The 20,116-nt window shown below is 43.5% G+C and overlaps 1 pseudogene; it reads right to left on the reverse strand.

Moving 5' to 3' along the window:
- Positions 1-9,781: 9,781 nt before the first annotated feature.
- LOC128842457 (uncharacterized protein K02A2.6-like) lies at positions 9,782-12,590 on the reverse strand (annotated as a pseudogene).
- Positions 12,591-20,116: the final 7,526 nt, after the last annotated feature.

The raw sequence follows: 20,116 nt of genomic DNA on the forward strand, positions 1-20,116 counted from the left end.
TCTCCAATGACCCGAAATCCCTCATCCCCAGCCCTCATCCCCCCGCACCCTAATCCTTTGCCCCATCCCTGAGCCCCCTCCTGCATCATGAACCCCTCATCTTTAGACCCACAGCCCTCACCCCTGCACCCCCTCCTATCCCCAAACTCCCTCCCAAACCCTCTCACCCTTCCCACACACCCCCTCCTGCCCTCAAACTCCCTCCCAAAGCCTGCACCCCCTCCCTTTGCACCGCCTCTCACCCCCAAACTCCATCCCAGAGCCTGCACCCCTCCTGCACCCTAATCCCCAGCCCAGGACCTACACCCCAGACCTCCTCCCCCCTCCCAGAGCCTTAGGCAGGTGGGGGGGTGGAATTGGGGGGGGCGGCTTTTGGGCACCACCAAAATTTCTACAAACCTGCCACCCATAAGGGTCGGGGCAGTCAGGGGACACGTAGGGTCCTAGGGGTGCAGTTAGGGTGGAGGGTTCTCAGGAGGGGGCAGTCAGGGGACAAGAAGCAGGGGGGTTGGGGAATCTGAGGGGGGCAGTCAGGGGGTGGGAAGTGGGAGTGAGTGGATGGGGGCGGGGCTAGAGCAGGGCTCCCCCCAGTGTCCTCTTTTTTGATTGTGGAAATATGGTAACCCTAGCTTGGTGTATACCATTTAGAGTATCTTTGTGGGAGGGGAAGATTAAAGGTCTTTAGACAAGAGGCAACCTTCTTCCCTGTGCTGACCCTCGATATATTTCTTTGAGGATCTTGAACTCATGGATCTTCATAACTTTATCTGTTGCTGCTCTGCTTATCCTACTGCTATGCTCTATGCGTATGGGCCAAATTCTGCCCTTAGGGAGAGACCATTCTGACTGAAGACCGTGTGTGCGTGCGGGGGGTGGGGGTATAAAAAGGGCTAGATATGCCCCCAAAACTATTCTCAGTATGCGTATTTTGAGTAGAGCTGCCAAATAGGGCAGATGTAGTGATGTCAAACAACCGTGGACAGTGGTCTCAATACTTAAGCCTACTGGTCAGAAGATCTGGAAGCCATTTTACAGTCACCTATGTACCTCCTCCTCAGAGTTGCATTGGTCACCAAACAGCCAATCCTGGAAATCTGGCCCTTTAACCAATTTAGGATCAGATTTAGAGTGGCCCCAGTGCAGAGGTGCCAGTGATCATAGCAGTCAAAGTCCCTGGAATACAAAGTCTCCTCACTCCAGTTCACTTCCTGGCAGAAGCAAGATTCCAAAAAGGGAGCAAGGAGGAGCCAGGATCATAGACACACAAAACAGAGCTAGCCTACTCCATTCTAATTTTAGTCTCATTGGTGCCCTTCAGGGTAGTTCAATCCCACCCTCAGTTCAGGGCTGTATCTTAAAGCCAGTCCAGGCTCTAGTGTTCAAATAACATTGATCTCATGTTACTGAATTGGAAATGAAAAATGTGAGGCTGAATTCTGACCTCAGTGCACCTGTGCTGCTCCATTGGAAGCAACATGCATGTATTAGCAGGCAAAATTCAGCTCAGGGTTAAACAATATCTAAAATTATTTTATATCTGATAGTGTTTGGCCTATTTCATAATCTTTCATAGTTCCATAACATTCAAAGCACCACTCAGTGCTACAGTCTAGAATCCTATTAGACAATGTTGGTACAATCTATTTCTAATAACGAATATACTGTTTCTCATATGTCAGCAGTTGCACTTTTTTAATTAAAATGAATAGAACAATAATATTAGGGACAATGCAATATTTCTTAGAGTGAGCAGTATAATAAAATATTGCTTTAATTATTTCTCATGTATAGCAGAGTATTAAACTAAGCTTTTTGAATTCCTTATCCTCAGAACTAATCGTTACCAGTTAATTGAATTTTTGATCTGACAAACTCTTGTCTCCACTTTCAGCCGATCTTTGAGTGAATATTGAAAGTTGTCTGCTAAAAATGCAGGATTTTACACCAGGGAGTCCACAACACTCAGTCCACCCTAATAAATCCCCGTTCAGCACCCTGGTTAATAGAACTTACAGACAATCAAATTTGTTAAAACTGTACAAAGGAGCTTCTTTACCATCCCTAATTGAAGAAACAAAATAGAATATACACAGCATATTAAATACAAAACTAAAATACAATTTATGAATTGGAGTTAGCGGATAGCAATGCATAAAATACTTTATTCATCTTAATTTTTTAGCAGTCAGGATATAGCTTATGGTCAGAGAATTCAGTTTAAAATTGGAAGGTACAGCAGCCACACTATCTAAATATATTTAGACAAGAGTGAATAATTGGTATTTTTTGGATTGCTGGTCAAAAGTTATATAGGTGCCTTCAGAAGTTAGTAGCTTTGTAAAACTTATTTTAATGTCCAGACCATAGCTGAAAAACAGAGAGGAGTGAAGTGGGGGTAATACCCTTATGAGGAAGCTATATACTAAAATTAAATGTAAATATATTTAACTTTCACTTATACTGGACTGGTTATGAGAAACTAGTAAAGATATTCAAATGATATGTCTGAAAAATAACTAATAGTCACAAGGTGGCCCTAAACAAAGTTCAGTTAAATGAGATATATAAGCACTTAGCACTCAATTCTGCATAGTACTGAGCACTCTGGTGCCAATATAGTGGAGTAATTAAACACATGCTTAAGAGTTTCACTGGATCAGTGCCAGAGTGCTCAGTGATTTTCCATGTTCAAACCCTGAGACCTTGGAGAAATTGCTCATTATTAGTTTTCATGCAACTGCTTTTTGAAGCTGGGTAGTAACATCTGTTCTGATTTAGTCTATTTTTGACTGGAATCAGCTGAAACCCACAAGTAAACTCATCATATGGTGCCAGATGTTGGTGTCTCTGTAAGGCTTACAAGTTTCTATTTTAAAGGCATTATAAACACTGAAGAAATGTTAAGCAAGCACAGGCTTGCTTTATAGAGGCATTTGACTTTTCCATATCCTATATTCATTGCACCTGTCCCAGGCTCCAGGAGTATTGTAAACTGAAATAAAATACATTAACTCAGAACCCCAAACCCAACCCATAGGCCATACCAAAGAAACCCCTGCAATACTACCCCAATCTCAACCACCCCATCTTTACAGGAGAAGAGTGAAAATGTGGATGCTGCAGGGAATATTTAGGCGTCTTCAATTTGGGCTCTAGTGTGCTATGAGGGAAGAGTACTTCAAAGACATTCCACTGAAAATATCCTTCCACCAGGTCACTCCCATTGCACTTCAGCCAAAGTAGTTTTTTTCTGTAAAACAAGCCATTACAAGTCCTTATTCCCTGATAAGGTGTGATTGGGCTTTTGATATTCTGTAGGGAAAAGGGGGGTTTGCTACACATACACAGTAGTGACTGTATATTTTAAATACTTATATTTTGCCATTGCAAAAAAAGCAAGTTTCTTTAATGACATTTTATTATATCAGATGTTTAGCTTCACTGATACAAAATAATGTTCAATCAAACTGATTTCTTTAAAAAAGAATAATCAGTAATTACTTTAAAGAGGCTGCTCTTTCACCTTTCCATACCAAGTGCTAATTATAATATGAACTACAATTAAAAGGCTCTGGAATTATTTATGCAATAATTAAATATAAATTATTCCATAATATTGAGTCTACTTGCAAAGGTTTCTGTGATTATTTTTTTGAAGAGGGAAGTGTAGTGATTTGGGAAGCTCAATCTAAGGTGCGAAGCAGGAATAGGTGAACTACTCTGGATAGAGTAAGGACCTTCCCTCCCCTTCCCCGCCCCCGAACTGTCACCCTATTTCAGGTCTGGAGTCAAACTGAAACTCTTGAAGATCTGAACCATATGGATAAGAGTTCTTTCACTTCTGTTAGCATTCAGAAACCAAAACTATCAAAACACTATAGCTGGCAGTAGAGTACTCTTCAGACTAAGGCCTTCAGACCTATTTGTCTTGCTTAGTGAATCATTATTTTCTACAAAGTTATTTACTAATTGTAAGGCATCAAATAGTTTGGATGAGACATTTTCAGGCAATGGATGGTTGACAAACTTCTTGCTACAATTTATCATTCTTAAGAATTTAAGAGATGGCATTATTAACATTGTATTGTTTCTGCTGTCTAGCTGGATGACTGGGAGGTGGGGAAGATGAACAGTAAATAACAAACTTCTGGTGTCAATTTGTAAAACTTCTGAGATTTAAGGATATTTTAATGAAAGCTGTCAGGTCTCTGAATATTCACAAACAGTGAATTGTATGATCTCAAGAATAGCAGCACATCACACTTCATTGTGACTTCATTTGCATTCCCCGTCCTCGCAAATGCACATGTACTATTTAGCAGGCGCCGCACAGTACCATGAGTGTTTTTAATGCATTTCTGCCTGGGAACTGAAGTTGAAAGCCACATTTCACAAAAAAGCTTTTTGTCCCAAGATTTCCAGACCAAGGACTTGATCCTGCAGGTTTCTGAGTGCTGCTGAAAAACAAGTGAATCTAAAGCATTATCCTGGAGCACTCAATTTGCTTAGTAGTGGTACACATTGGCTTCCATATCATGTGAAGAAATGTGCAGTCACCATCTATATAAGCTTGTACACCCATGGTGAAGGAACGACTGCCTAGAGGTACTGATCCAGCACCCATTGAAATCACTGAGAGTCTCTTCCATTGACTTTCTTGGGAGCTGAATCAGATCCTAAATCCATAGAAGTGTGACATGTTGTCAAGGCTGTATCCCCACTCTGAACTTTAGGGTACAAATGTGGTGGCCTGCATGAAAACTTCTAAGCTTAACTACCAGATTAGCTCTGGTCCGCTGCCACCATCCCAAAGCTAATTCCCTTCCCTGGATAGCCTTGAGAGACCTTCACCAATTCCCTGGTGAATACAGATCCAAACCCCTTGGATCTTAAAACAAGGAAAAATCAATCAGGTTCTTAAAAAGAAGGCTTTTAATTAAAGAAAAAGGTAAAAATCATCTCTGTAAAATCAGTATGGAAAATAACTTTACAGGGTAATCAAACTTAAAGAGCTCAGAGGACTCCCCTCTAGCCTCAGGTGCAAAGTATAGAAAACAAAGATAAACACTCTAGTAAAAGGTGCATTTACAAGTTGAGAAAACAAAGAAAAACTAAGATGCCTTGCCTGGCTATTTACTTACAAGTTTGAAATAGGAGAGACTTGTTTAGAAAGATGTGGAGAACCTGGATTGATGTCTGGTCCCTCTCAGTCCCAAGAGCGAACGAACTTCCCAAACAAAGAGCACAAACAAAAGCCTTCTCCCCCCCCCCCACCCCAAGATTTGAAAGTATCTTGTCCCCTTATTGGTCATTTGGGTCAGATGCCAGCCAGGTTACCTGAGCTTTTTAACCCTTTAGAGGGAAAAGGATTTTGGAGTCTCTGGCCAGGAGGGATTTTATAGTACTGTACACAGGACAGCTGTTACCCTTCCCTTTATAGTTATGACACATGTGTTCCTGCTGCCTGATAGCATGTGATAGTTTACTGCAACATTACTGTCCTCAAGGGTTCAGAATTGTTATTTTCCCCAAAAATCATGATTGGCTTAGAAACCAAAATGTGCTGAGTTCTATTTGTTTGCTTTCTGGCTTCTGAGACTTTAACGTAACTCAGTTCATGCTTTTGAGTTTTCCTCTGCAGCCACGATGACTAGAAACTTTTTTCTTTTGTATTGAAAGCTGAGATTCTCCTCTAATCCATTGCCTCCAGGAGCTAGGGCTTTAAGAAAAGTGTTAAATATTGCAAGACTCATGATAAAACCTGAAGAGCTCTCAACATAGTTACTGTATAAGGTCAGGGGATGGTAAACTGTGAATAGAGCTGCCAAAATTTTAGATAACTTTGTTTAGGTATAGGAGATCTGTGGATTGTAAAGATTACATTTATATTCTTGGCTGAAACATTCTGGGGTCAGTCCAGACTAAGGTAGTTCATTGTTAAAAGAACACTGAGCCTCAGTGAGAATGAGAAAGTGCTTAGTTTCATTGGCATCAGTCAGCCAGCTCCAGGGTCCTTCTGATAAACTTGTTTACTACTGAAATGTGGGCCCAATTCCCACCCCTTTTTGCTTACTCTCCATCCACCAGTATGGTAGGGGCAGTGGTGGACCTGTGTGGGGTTCTTCCCCACCATGTCACTACCACAATAAGGGTAGTTAGTGCAGGGAAATAAGAGGGTGCCCTATGCTGCTTCCTCCCCTGTGCTGATGCAGAGTACAACCTTGCCTTGAATAATTACTTAATTATGAATGAATTCAGACAAATGGAATCTGTAGACAGTTAACCACAAGAAGGGAATGAAGAAAATTGTTCATGGCAAACAGTTAGCCTGGCTCCCTCAAAGGCATACCTTGCTTCTGCTCATTCAAGTGAAACCCTTCACTTTGATATAAAGTTTGTTTAATTTTACATTCACCTTAAGTAAGAATAAATCTCCAACTTTCCAGCAGATTTCGTTCTGTAATGCAGTTATGATGACAACCAGCTGTCTGGGGGAGTACTGCTCTAGCTATTTGTATAATGATGGGCTTTCCTGCTGGATGATAATAAGGAGTTTGCTCAGCAGAGCGGCAAATGTGACCCAGAAAACTTAGTTGTGGTTGCCACACTTTAATAAGTTTTTGATCATTTCCGTAAAATTAGACTTGTAGGTTCCAAATCTTCTGCTCTCAAATAAAAATGTGATTCCACTTTACATATTGTACTTACATTAGAAATTATACCCACATTAGTTATTAATTACTTGTGTTGCATTGACGTAGTGCCCAATTATGATCTCTGGAAATCTGATTTCCATATTCGGATTGCAAGATACTTGCTTGAGGTGAGCTATTGGACACTGTAGATCTGTTTCTCAGTTCCATTAAAGTCCCTTTTATATCACTCTATTAGCATAAAAGGGCCTTTAAAAGGGCAGAAACTGATACTATTCCCCTGTGCAGGAGACTTCCTCACTGGATGGAACTAGCTTAAGGACTATGGGCCTTCTCCCAGCCCTACATGTAGAGAGTACGCTGGAAGCAGAATGGGGGGCTTGGCCTGAGCACATGGAGCTACAGCTGTGGGCTTGGGAAGCAGGGTGTAAGGCACAGCAGGTTCCCTAGCTGCCCCAGAATAGGAGGAGTCCAAAATAGGCCTAAAGCCATTATGACAAACTGAAAATCTCCTGCAACATTGTGGAGGAATCTCATGGAATTTAAAATAAACTTCACTGAATTAAGTTAAACCTTATTGAATTAATAATCTAATACCCAAAGGTATCAAACATATTATTATATTGTATGTGTTACTGTGGAATTGTGCATAATTCCTCTACGAGGAGGGGGATGCCAATGTAGTTCCTCCGATATCAGACCCTTTGAAGCCACCCCCTGGTGAGGTTTCAATACACTAGTTCAAACTGGATTCTCCAGGGACCAACAGACAAAGGAAGGCTTTTTTGATCAATAGCCTATTTTTAAACAGACTCGGGGTCTTCTTCCCATTTCAGCAAATGGACAGGACAATTGGTCCATGGAGGGCCCCAATACTTGGGATGGAGTTGAAAGGACTGGACCTATTGAGACCCCATATGACTCTGTGTGTTCTGAGCTGAAACGGTGATTGTTGTATCCTTGGGGGCAGGGACAGCTCTAGGGACCAGCTCTCCAAGCATGTGCTTGGGGCGGCACTTTCTAAGGGGCAGCACTCCCCCCCCCCCTTTTTATTTTTATTAATTTTTTTTGCTTGGGGTGGCATTGCCGGGAGCCAGCCCTGGCCCAGCCACTCACCCTGTCAGTGCATGAGCTGGGATCCACGCCCCCTGTCCAGCCCGGCGGCGCCCTGCACAGGCCACTTGGGGAAACACCGCGCCATCCTGGGAAGACTTGGAGTGGCAGCAGCAGCAGGACCCCTCCTCCCTCCCTGCATCCCGGGCCCTGCTTCCCTCCCTCCCCAGCTCCTCACACACTCCAGGAGCTCCTCTTGCCACTGCCACTGCAGCCCGACCTCTGGCAAGAGGGGCTCCCGGGAGGGGGAGGGTGCAAGTGGGGCAATTTGCCCCGGCCCCACAGGGGCCCCCACGAGTATGTCAGAGGCTCCCCCCGGCCTCCGTCTTCCCCCAGCATCTCAGCTGGTAAGGGGGCGGGGCTGCGAGCTGCGGCCGAGCAATGGGAACTCAGGCCCCGCTGCAGTGCTGTCCGGGAGAGGGGGTAAACGGCATGGTAAGGGGCCGAGGCTGGGCACCCCCCCGATCCCATCTCCACAGCCCTGACCCCCAGCTCCGAGCCCAGACCCTTTCAGCCGGGCAGCCCCCGACTCCATCCCCCCACAGCCCTGACCCCCAGCTCTGAGCCCAGCTCCTCTGAGCCAAGCATCCCCTGACCCCATCCCCCCACAGCCCTGACCCCCAGCTCCGAGCCCAGCCCCTCTGAGCCGGGCACCCACCCCTGGCCCCATCCCCCCCACAGCCCTGAGCCCAGCTCCTGTGAGCCGGGCACCCCCCAACCCAGAGCCCAGCTCCCCACTCAGCTCTGGGCAACAGCAGCACCACCCCCAGGCAGTGACAGCCCATTGGCACCAACCAGCACCATCACCAGGCAACAGTCCATTATGTAACTGCAAATGTATACATACCATTAAAGCATTTAATGTTTTAAAATAATGTATTTACTGTATTTTCAAATTATTACAAATTAATTTTTGAATGTATTTCACTAGTTATTTTTTACATTTCCAAATATGTTACTATAGTATTGCAACTTTTTTTTATGGAAGGGGCCCCCGAAATTGCTTTGCCCCAGGCCCCCTGAATCCTCTGGGCGGCCCTGTCCAGAGTGTGTGGGAAGCCGGGGAGGGAGGGAAGCGGGGTCCCCTGGAGCCGAGCCCAGGCTGCGGCAGCGAAAGGGGCTCCCGGAGTGTGTGAGGAGGTGAGCGGCCGGCTGGGCTCATTGGTGCTGAGCAGGTAGCCCCGGACCCGGAGATTCTTGCCTTCCCCCTCACCAGGGCTGGGCCAGGGCGCGTTGAGGCTGAAGAGCAGCAGGTCCGGGGGGCTTTCCAGGTCCTCGGCTGCCAGCATGTCGGGGGTGAGGGTGGTGGTCACAAACTGATCCACCTCGGCCATCAGCAGCACCGTGAAGCCCAGGGAGGGGGCCGTCTTCTCTGCGCCGCACCACAGCCGCACCGCCACCTGGAAGTACTCCTGCTTCGCGCCGCCCAGCAGCTCCACCCACATGGGGACAGAGTCATGGCTGGGCCAGGGCTCGTCCGCCGTGTGCTGGTAGCGGATTCTACGTTTGGGGGGGGAGCCCAGTGCTGGGGCAGCAGGGGGTGCATATGGGGGGCACTGGTGGGTGGGTGGGGGAGCTCAGGGCTGGGGGAGGGCAGCCAACAATTTTTTTGCTTGGGGCGTCAAAAAACCTAGAGCCAGCCCTGCTTGGGGGCAGTAGTTTTAGGAAGAAATCACTTGACACACACAGAGCTGTGAACCTTAAAAGCAGCCATTTATTTCCACACACTGAACTAACCAAAACCAGCCAAAACTGGCTGGGCTATCCCCTAATAATCTAACTCAGTTGCCATAGCAACAACAAGGTGCTATTACCACGACAACCAAATACAAAACATATTCCTCCCCCCTTAATAAGAACATCCCCTAAATAAAACAAACACTAAACTAGAGAAGGAGGATAAACTGCCTCCATTCCCAACTAAACCCCAGGGATTATTTTCCCCCATAACCCTGGGTTCACCCTAGCTAAAGATCCAGCCATTGAGGAGGTCTTCTGTCTCTATGTGGATTACGTCAAATTTCTGGTGTTGTTGCACCCGAAAGTATCTTGGGCGCAGGTCTGACAATGGGCTCAGGGTTTGTAGCGTGAATGGGTGAGGAGGTGGTATCAACTCGTTCTGGGCAAGGGGGTATCTCATCTGCTGGCAGTAATGGAGGATAACAGTCAGGAGCAGGTGATTCTTGATTCGGTGTCTTGCCAGAAGAGGTGAAGTCAGACAGCTCAACTGAAGATGTGTCCTGAGGACTGGTATGACCTGGCAACAGCTGATCTACATGTCGTCGCCAGGTCAGATTCTCTGCAGTCCGGACTGTGTAGAAAACAGGTCCTGTTTGAGCGATGACCGTGGCAGGGACCCATTTAGCTCCAGAAGTATAATTCCGAGCCAAAACTGGCTGTCCCAGGCTAAAGGTTCGGTCTTTTGCTCTGAGTGCATGCCTGATGACTTGATGTTGCTGCTGATGTTGCACAGTTTGTCTGGGTTCAGAAGGTTTCAGCAGATCAAAGCAAGTGTGCAGCTGTCGTCCCATCATTAGAAAGGCCGGGGATGCCTTGGTCGTAGCATGAGGTGTGTTTCTGTAGTATAGTAAGAAGGTGTCCAGACGCTTTTGAATGGATAATTGTGCTCTTGCTGATTTCAAAGCTTGTTTCATTGTCTGCACAAATCTTTCAGCTAATCCATTGGTGGGTGGATGATATGGTGCTGAAGTGATGTGGTGTATCCCATTTGCCTTCATAAAATTTTGAAACTCCTGAGAGACGAATTGCAGACTGCTGTCGCTCACAAGTTGTTCTGGCAGACCGAAATGACTAAAGAGTCCCTGTAGTTTTTGGATAGTACTCTCTGCAGTAGTGGACTGCATTATAGATACTTCTGGCCATTTATAATGGGCACCTACCACCACCAAGAACATGCTTCCTTTGAGGGGGCCTGCGAAGTCAACATGAATACGTTGCCATGGGTTTCCAGGCCAGTCCCATGGGTGTAGGGGCACCCACTGGGGTGAATTCCTGACACTCTGACATGACATACAAGCTCTTGCTTTCTCTTCAATAGCACTGTCCAATCCAGGCCACCCAAAATAGCTTTGTGCAATTTCCTTCATGCGCACTATTCCACAGTGACCGGAATGTAACTGTTCTAACATCTGTGATCTCAGTGGTGGTGGGATAATGACACGTCTCCCCCACAACAAACAACCAGATTGGATCGATAAGTCTGTCCTCCTGGACATGTAGGTAACCAGGTCGGATGAGACCGGAGAAGTTCGTCGAGTTTTTCCATGCATCACCAGGTCCATAACTTGGGACAATACTGGGTCAACGTGAATTGTGTTCTTTATCTGAGTAGCAGTGATGGGTGTATTCTCTACCTGTTCAAAGTAAAAGATTTCCTTTTGGGCAGTATCTTGATGTTTGACTGGCAAAGGCAACCTTGAGAGACCATCCCCATTGCTGTGCAGAGTGGATTTCCGATATTTGATTTCATACATGTGTGCTGAAAGCAACAATGCCCAACGTTGCATACGACTAGCAGCTAATGGGGCAATGCCTGTGTGGGGTCCAAAAATTGAAGTCAGAAGTCAATGGTCTGTCAGACGAGTAAACTTCCGCCCGAACAGGTACTGATGAAACTTCCGAATTCCAAAAATGATTCCCAATGCCTCATGTTTGATTTGGATATAGTTAGTTTCTGATTTGCTTAGAGTGCGGGAAGCAAAAGCAATAGGTTTCTCTACTCCCAAAGGCATAATGTGTGACACGACTGCTCCAACTCCATAAGGGAAGGCATCGCAGGCCAATTGTAGGGGTAAGGATGGATCAAAGTGTGTCAGAACTTCAGAATTTAGCAGTGCATCCTAAGCTTTGTTAAATGCAACATCACAGGCTTCAGTCCACTTCCAGGTCTTGTTCTGCCCAAGGAGTTTGTGAAGTGGTTTTAGCAGTGTGGCTAACTGTGAGATGAACTTTCCATAATAGTTCAATAGACCTAGAAATGAGCGAAGCTGGCTAACATTTTGACACGGGGGAGCCTCCACAATAACCTTAATTTTTGCTGGGGCCTTATGAAGACCCCTAGCATCAATGATGTGTCCCAAATATTCAACAGAAGGCTGGAAGAATTCACACTTGTCTTTGCGGACTCGTAGGTCATACTCTTCCAGTCTTTGTAGGGTAGCTCTAAATTCTTTAAGTGATTCTCCTCATTCCTTCCAGTGACCAGGATGTCCTCCAAATAGCACTGAACTCCTGACAAGCTACACAAGATCTGGTCCATAGCCCTCTGGAACAGGGTGGGAGCAGACATTATTCCGAAGGGTAGGCGACAGTATCGATAAAGCCCTTTATGTGTCACAATAGTCAACAACTCTTGGAACTTTTCATCAACGTGCATCTGTAAATACGCTTGACTCAGATCAATCTTACTGAGCTTTTGTCTCCCCTCCCCCACCCCAGGCCCGCAAAGAGGTCATCGATGCGGGAAAGCGGGTATTGCTCTGCACACAACACCGGGTTGATAGTAACTTTAAAATCACCGCAAATCTGGAGGGAGCCATGTTTCTTCACTATTGGAATGATAGGAGTCACCCATGGGCTATGCGTAACTGGTATTGGGACTCCATTGGTGACCAGGTGCTCCAGGTCTGCTTCAACTTTCAGCCTGATGGCATATGGCACAGTTCGGACTTTCAGATATTTTGGTTGACTGTCAGGTTTAATGTTCAATGTCACAGTGATTCCCTTCATACTTCCCAGATCCTCTCCAAAAACACCAGCATGTTTCCTTAGGATAGCGGTCAGACCAGTTTCTTCTTTAGTCATTCGGTGCACTTTTGCCCAGTTCAGCTGAATCTTCCTAAGCCAAGACCTACCCATTAAGGTTGGATAATTACCTCTCACCACAAACAATGGCAATTTAGCAGCCTGTCCATTCATCTCCACCTTAACATCAATAGTGTCTAACATGGGCATAGCTTCTCCAGTATAGGTCTTCAGAACAGTTTTTATTGTGTTAAGTGGAAGATGCTGTAGCTTTTCTTTATACACAGTCTCGGGGACCAGTGAGACAGCTGCACCCGGTGTCCAGTTCCATGCTTATAGGTTTGCCGTCCAACAACGGGGTTACCCAATATTCATGTGCGCCCACTGCCAAAGACAAAACGTGGAGTGGCACTTCATCTTGCGATGAAGCGTCATCTTGATCATCCTGGGTCTGCTCTAGGGTATGCAGGTTTCCCTTTTTGGTCATCCAGACCACAGGCCTCTTTTTCTCTTGTTTACAGACACACTCAACGTGTCCCTTTTTGCAACAGTGTCAACACACCAGTCCTTATACCAGCATTCTGATGCATGGTGACCCGGCTTACCACAGCGTTAAAATTTTTGACTCCTCACAGTTTTGTGGAGGTTCTTGTGATAACTTATGCACCCTAGGGGATGCACCGATGTATTGCACCTCCTTTGTAGCCAGTTCCATGGAGACTGCAATATCAATAGCCTTTTGTAAGGTAAGCTGAGCCTCTGTCAATAGGCACTTCCATATAGCTTCATTGCGCAGGCCACACACTAACCTGTCACGTAGGGTATCATTTAACATCTCCTTAAATTCACAGTGTTCTGCTAGCCTTTTTAAAGTTGCTACAAATTATACAACTATTTCATTTTCTTTTTGGTCTCTTTTGTTGGACCTATATCTTTCAGCAATTACCAGTGGTTTTGGAGAAAAATGGGACCCCATGATTTCCACAATGTCACTGTAAGATTTGGTATCGGGCTTAACAGGGTGTAGCAAGCTGCGTAGCAGGGAGTAGGCCTTAGCTCCTACAACACTTAAGAATACTGGCACCTTCTTCTCTTCTGTAATGTCATTTGCAATAACAAAAAGCTCAAACGCTCAGTATACACATGCCATTGCACTATAGTCTCCTCAAAATGTTCCAGTGGCCCTGTAAGTGTAGCCATGGTTTTAGTTTCAGGTTTCACAGTCAGTGCAAATAAGCCAATTCTCACCCCCCTTCCCCTTTTTTTGTACCTTGACTTCTACTTCCTTCTGTTGCTGGGTCAGCACAGGAATCCCATCCTCGTCACCACTTTGTTGTATCCTTGGGGACAGTAGTTTTAGGAAGAAATCACTTGACACACAGAGAGCTGTGAACATTAAAAGCAGCCATTTATTTCCACACACTAAACTAACCAAAACCAGCCAAAACTGGCTGGGCTATCCCCTAATAATCTAACTCAGTTGCCATAGCAACAACAAGGTGCTATTACTATGACAACCAAATACACAAGAGTGATGAATTTAAAACCACAAGGAAACCCCTTGGATGGGTTTGGAAGGACTGCTCCTGCCAGAGCCCATGTTAGGGTTATGTTGCCGGCCCAGAGGGCCCAAGGGGGCAACAGCGTTCGTTGCCTGGTGTGTGCCACACCAATAGACACACCAGGGTGGAGAAGCAAACCAAATTTATTCAAGAGCTCTGAATAGGCGCTAGGAGACCAGCATGTCTCAAATCAAGCGCAGCAAATACAAGCAAGTTTCCCATTTTATATTCCAAGCTGTTTGTGTGTAAGCCTTTGTTCTGTTCCTCCCTTACCCCTCCCTCGGTTACAGCAGGCAGTACGTTGTGGCGTGTTAGAAAAGTTCTCGTCCGCATGCTTATCTTCGACCTTGCAAGCTCTATGTAGTACGCCTTTCCCTCCTCCTTTCTCCCTTCTTATCACTACTGCTTCTGCTAATGTGAGCGAAACTGCAGCTGTCTGCTAAAAAAGCTGACCGTTACATAGTCTGCTTCAGCATTTAGGCTGTTAGCATGGAGGCTGGTGAAAGTTCACAAGATGGAGTTACTGTGGCTCACTTAGACCCAGAGCAGGGGGGTTTCATTGGCACTTATGGCCTTCCACTCCCCCGAGTTACCTGGTAGCTATGCCTAGTGCCAACAGTTGGGGTGAACTCTGGTCAGCTTAATACCATGTGATGTAGATTCTTTTATTGTATTTAAAGTCTTAATAATAAAACAGGCTTACATAAAAGAGCTGTGGTAACTATAACTCTGGGCAGTCACACTATTAACAGTCTCTGAAGAGAAAGCAAGCAGGCCTAGTTGGGCAGCCTGTCTCTGGGAGTAACACTGTGAAGGCAGGGAAATGTTCAGCCTGGAAATACTCCTGTCTTACTTCCTTCTGACCAATGTCTCCACCCAAAAGAGGTGATGGCCAGGGAAGCTGGAAGCCTGACTGTGGGTGTCCTTGTTGGACCACTAAGGAAAAATATAGGTTCAGTTGCCCTGAGCTGTCACAGCCACATTCACCTATTTCTTCCATTCCTTTTATAAGCACAGGAATGGAGGAACTGAGAATTAAAGCCATGTTCGACACAAGAAGAACCAAAATAGTAGCAGAGTCTAGATGGTGCTGTTTTGTTTTAATTTTACAGTATACAATTCACCTCCCACATCTAAAATGGAGCAAAACATTTTGACTTGAAATGATTTCATCCAAATGACCCAAATCCTCTTTAAACCAGTTCACTTGCAAAGATAAAAGTAAAAAAGATGCTGCTTTCAACTACCAGCCCTACAAACTCAACCTGGGTTCTGAGAGCCAAGCGTGGATTCTCTCAATCTTGCACATTACTGTGGCAAGGAGGGGAATTCTTGTGATATTGTGAATTCTAGTTGATATTGTGAAGTTGTTCTTGTGTATCATGGAATGCCTCTGTGTTTTTATATATCCCCCATTGCTGATAAGGCTGAAAGCACAACTGTCCCAAACAAGATACAATGGAGCATAGTTAATTTTAATGACTGTACTCTGACCAGTCAATATGTATGCAAAGGAGGTTGACTGGAGCTGGGATAAGCTACTTCCTCCAGCTGGGCTGTAGGGGGTGGTGAAGTGCAGAGAGGAAAAACACCACCAGCAGAACAAAGGAACCATGTGTTGAGGGTTGGACATATAAATTTGAGGGACTCAAAAAGATGGGAAGCTTTAGGGAGGAAGAAAGAAGAGTAATTGGACATGTTTTTCTAATGGGAGGGGGACATCGTTACAGGAGCAACTGAGGTCAGAGAAAAAGCAAGCTGACACAGAGGTGAAGAGAAGCTCCATGGGTTAGAAGTCAAGCTGTGAGAAGGGACCTAGATGCTGCTGGAAGACCCAGTCCCAGCCCAAAAAATGCTTCAGAATGGTGAGGAAACTGAGGCAGGGAAATGTGTGTAGGGTATATTTTCCTACAGAGATGGACATTTCTTGTACTAATAAAGAATGAGCATGAGCAATGGTGTGTGAGAATAATGTGCAAAGTCTGTCTGTGTGATGTTACACCTGAAGAGGTAAACTGTGGACCCAGAACACCCTGCAATTCTTGGAAAAAATGTGTTTATGCTACAGAAACAGGTGGTACCTGGACTCTGTTCAAACTATGGAGGCTTAAAGCAGCTTGTTCCCTCACAGCAGTCTGGTGAGTTCCCAAGAGGACTAGATCTTTGACAATCACCAAGAGCAATAAAGGTTCTGAGAACCAGATTAGGCCCTCACTTTTACCCAAGCAAGGCTATTGTGCTCTCTGTCCACATTGCCGTCTGATATAGCTCTGAATACATAAAAAAGAACAGATGTGTTGAGAGTATCAGCAGTGGTAAGACAGAATACCTCCCCAGAAGCAAGGAATGTGTGGTAGTTAAGTAAGCGGATCTGTTGATTTAACTGATATAAAAACATGGGGCCCCAGAGAATGTTTTGTGTTAGATGCAAGTTTAAGTTGGGTGTACATATTGCTTTCTGGGATCTGTTGCAAGGGTACCAGAACCTTTGTCAAAGTGGGGGGACCCAGGCCAAAATGTCTCCTCCTCCCACTGTCACACCCCACCACCAGTTCTGGTGCTGGTCATCTGTTGAAGATGGAAATGAAAACCTTATATGGCTCTGGAGTGTGGTGTTGACAGGGTTATAGATAATGTAAAGGAATACACAAGTCTTTCTACTTAACTTCTTATTTCTATGCTTTTAAAGTTTTGGGTAGATGTAGTGTGCCTTGCTGTAGACAGCATTGCCACTAAATGAAGTTTTTGTCACCTAATTATAATATAGATTGATAGACCTGAGTTACTCCATAGAAACTTACAATATTGTGTTGAACTTTAATACTGAGTCACTATTAGTATGTGCATTAGAACATAGAAGGGGGAACTTTTTCATATACAGAAAACCCAATTTATCTGTTTTTTTAATACTCCCCCAAAATTGGTTGATGTCATGAAGTAATGGGCTCAAAAATGTAATTTCTTTAATATATTTTCAAGCAATAATAGTGGACAAGGCATCTGAAATGGATATTAATTTTAGCATTCCTTTAATTTTCAGAAGGGCCAAACCAGTAGTACTGTCGCTTTGACTACTGGAGATGGTGGACTTTGAATAATTTGTGTGTACATCTGTGTCCCCTCATCTTATTGATAATAATGAATAAAACTCTGTTTCCTAAGGAAACATAGATAATTCAGTCAATTATGAGAAAACTAATAATATGTAACTTTCCTGATGATTTCACCCATAAGACAGTGCTATGAGTGTACAGGAACTGGAACTTGAAAATATGTTAATTATATTGTAAACTAGCATTCTGGATTAGCATGACCTTTAAAAGGTTTAGGTTCAAAACAGGTCATCCAAAAGTATGCATGCCTGACTGACAAATGTTCATGCCTGACTATTCAAATGTTGTCTCCTGAATCTGCAACTTTGGCCTAGAAATCTTGAGCAAACAAACTTTTGCTCCTGGTCATAGTAGAAAATAGTATGAGAACAGCTTTTGGAACTGTGATTGAGAAGTTGGGGGAGGGTGAACAGATTGAAACATTTCAGGATCTTAAATTCGTGCTAGAGATGGGTTAAGGTTCATGTGAAGTGGGGTTTCTTTTTTTTTTCTTTTCTGACAAAGTTTGCTTGTCCTATTTACTGTTCTCTTTCCCACAGTACTAATGCATTTTAAAGGAAGTCATTGCTGCTACATCAGCTATAGCCCACAGGCAGATCCAGCTGTGGTCTATAAAAACTGATACCTAATACTAGAAGATGTTCAGCCCCCATCTACCGTGCTGCCTCTGTGTTTGTCAGGAGGACACAATTGATTAGATCATAAGCCGAGGCAGAGTTGCACCCAACCCATCTGGAAAAAAGGTGTGATTGTGGACTGATTCCCTTCCTCCCCAGCTCTCATTGAAGTCATTGGTGTGTTATCCTTTGTATTAGAGCAAAAAGAGTTTATATTTAGCTTAACTATTTTTATTTAAAGATTACACAACCAATATTACTTACCAAAATTCATGAATCAGGTCCCTAAAAATAATGAGATTTTAAAAAATAGTAAATGTTGGATTCTTTTTTTTCTTCTGATTTTTTGAACCTTTAGGGGTTCATGCCCTTAAGGTTTTCTCCACAACAAGGAGGGCTAGAAATTCCTGGAGGATAACACCTTTGATTTCATCAGCTACCCCCCACATCCATACAAGATGACAGCTGCTCCACACAGATATGAGCTATGGGTGCTCAGAACTTTTAATGAGATGTCTGTGCTGGAATGTACAACACTGTCCACAATGGACAGCCTAAGCACTGCAGCCCCTTCTGAAATTCAAAACATAAATAAAATCAAAGCCAGATACGTTAAGACCAAGGTGGATTTAAAAGAAAAGGTCTTTTTTGTTAAAATCAGATATTTTGGATCTAAAATAAATACATTTTAACAATAAACCTATTTAAAACTAAATTTTGAAATTGACAATCTATGTTAAGGTTAGATTTATAATCCATTAAAATAATTTTAATCAAATTAAAAAATATATTAAGCAGCACATTTGCCAAGTTTTAAAGATTGTTGATCCACTGACCTGGTGGAAAGCATGGGCTAAGTATCTGGAACACATTTGTTGAAGGGCTAAACTAGCTTTTAACAGCAGTAACCTCTTCTGCAGATGCAGAAAGAATATTTTCTTCATTTCAGTTTGTTCAACTAGTTCAGTTCAGTGATTAGTTCATTAAAAGTTAAAAACCAATTGGGAGTTGAAAATGTAGGAAAGTTTGTTTCCCTCTTCCAGTCAATGAATAAAAACTAGGTGTGAGAGGATGAGATCTACTGGTTCTAAAATCTTGAGGAAAAGGATGACCAGAAACCATCAGTTCAATTTAATAATTACAGATACTTCCTTTATTTAAGAAACTAGTTTTAAATGCAAAACATGTTTTGATAAACCTCTTGATATATTTTTTCTTATGTATCCAGAACACTTAAGGTACTTTTATTTAACAAAATGTCTTCAAAATGTTGCTTATTGTGCATTATTTATTGAATTTGAATACCTGTCCAAATGGAGCCGGACTCAAATCACAAGTAAAACATTAATCATCTAGTAAATAAGAAATCATCATTCACCATTTTCTAACAATACAAATTAAGAATCTGAATACATGTATGTTGTTGTTTAAATATGTGTCGATATAGTATATCTTGGTTAGCAAAAAGAATCACCAAATCTAGGGTAAAAGCTATACTTAATTGCAAATCAACATATTTTAATAGCTACCAACCAATGAGAATCAACCTTTTTTTTAGGAAAATAACTAAAGTGCAAATGCAAAACCAGATTTAAATCAGTTATTTGAATCAAGGTTTACTGCTTCATGATTTAAATCATGATTAAAATTTGATTTATAAATCCACCCAGATTAAGACAAAAAGAGAAAATGGAATCTAGTTCTGGATCAGAACGTCTTAATCTGTAGTTGACTGTTCAAAGCTGTGGACAAATGTTGGGAAGTCAATAGTGACCTAAAAAGCTACACTAAAAGCCACTGTTGTTTGGATATCCGGGACGTGCCTTGTGGAAAAGCCATCAGTAATCTCATGTAAATTCTGTTTTTTTCATGATGCTGGTTGGGAAAAGGGGAAGGAAGACAGTGGCATCAAGTTCTTAGAAGGGCCAAAGGTAATTAATTGTTGCTACTTCTGCTTCCATTCAAGCAGTATATAATCTACCAAAGGAAATGTTTTATTTCTCAGAAAGCAGATCTCTATTTAAGGACCTGGACTGCACAGGAAATGTTAGAAATGAGGGGATTAGACCTATCCTACCCCCCATTTTGTTTACTTCATGGGTCTGTTTGAAGTAATGACTTTTCTCAAGAGACAGTGAGAAAATAAATGCAGCTTAAGTTTAACTCACTATATTATCTTTAGAAATCCATTGAAAGGAGACTCAAAATACATGCAGGTGTCATAGGCACAGCGAGACAAAAAGGAGATATTAGAGATGAAAAACTGGTGTCCTTTGTGCAGTGCTGAATGCCAT

Source organism: Malaclemys terrapin, chromosome 8, assembly GCF_027887155.1.
Source record: "Malaclemys terrapin pileata isolate rMalTer1 chromosome 8, rMalTer1.hap1, whole genome shotgun sequence".
Lineage (NCBI taxonomy): Eukaryota > Metazoa > Chordata > Testudines > Emydidae > Malaclemys > Malaclemys terrapin.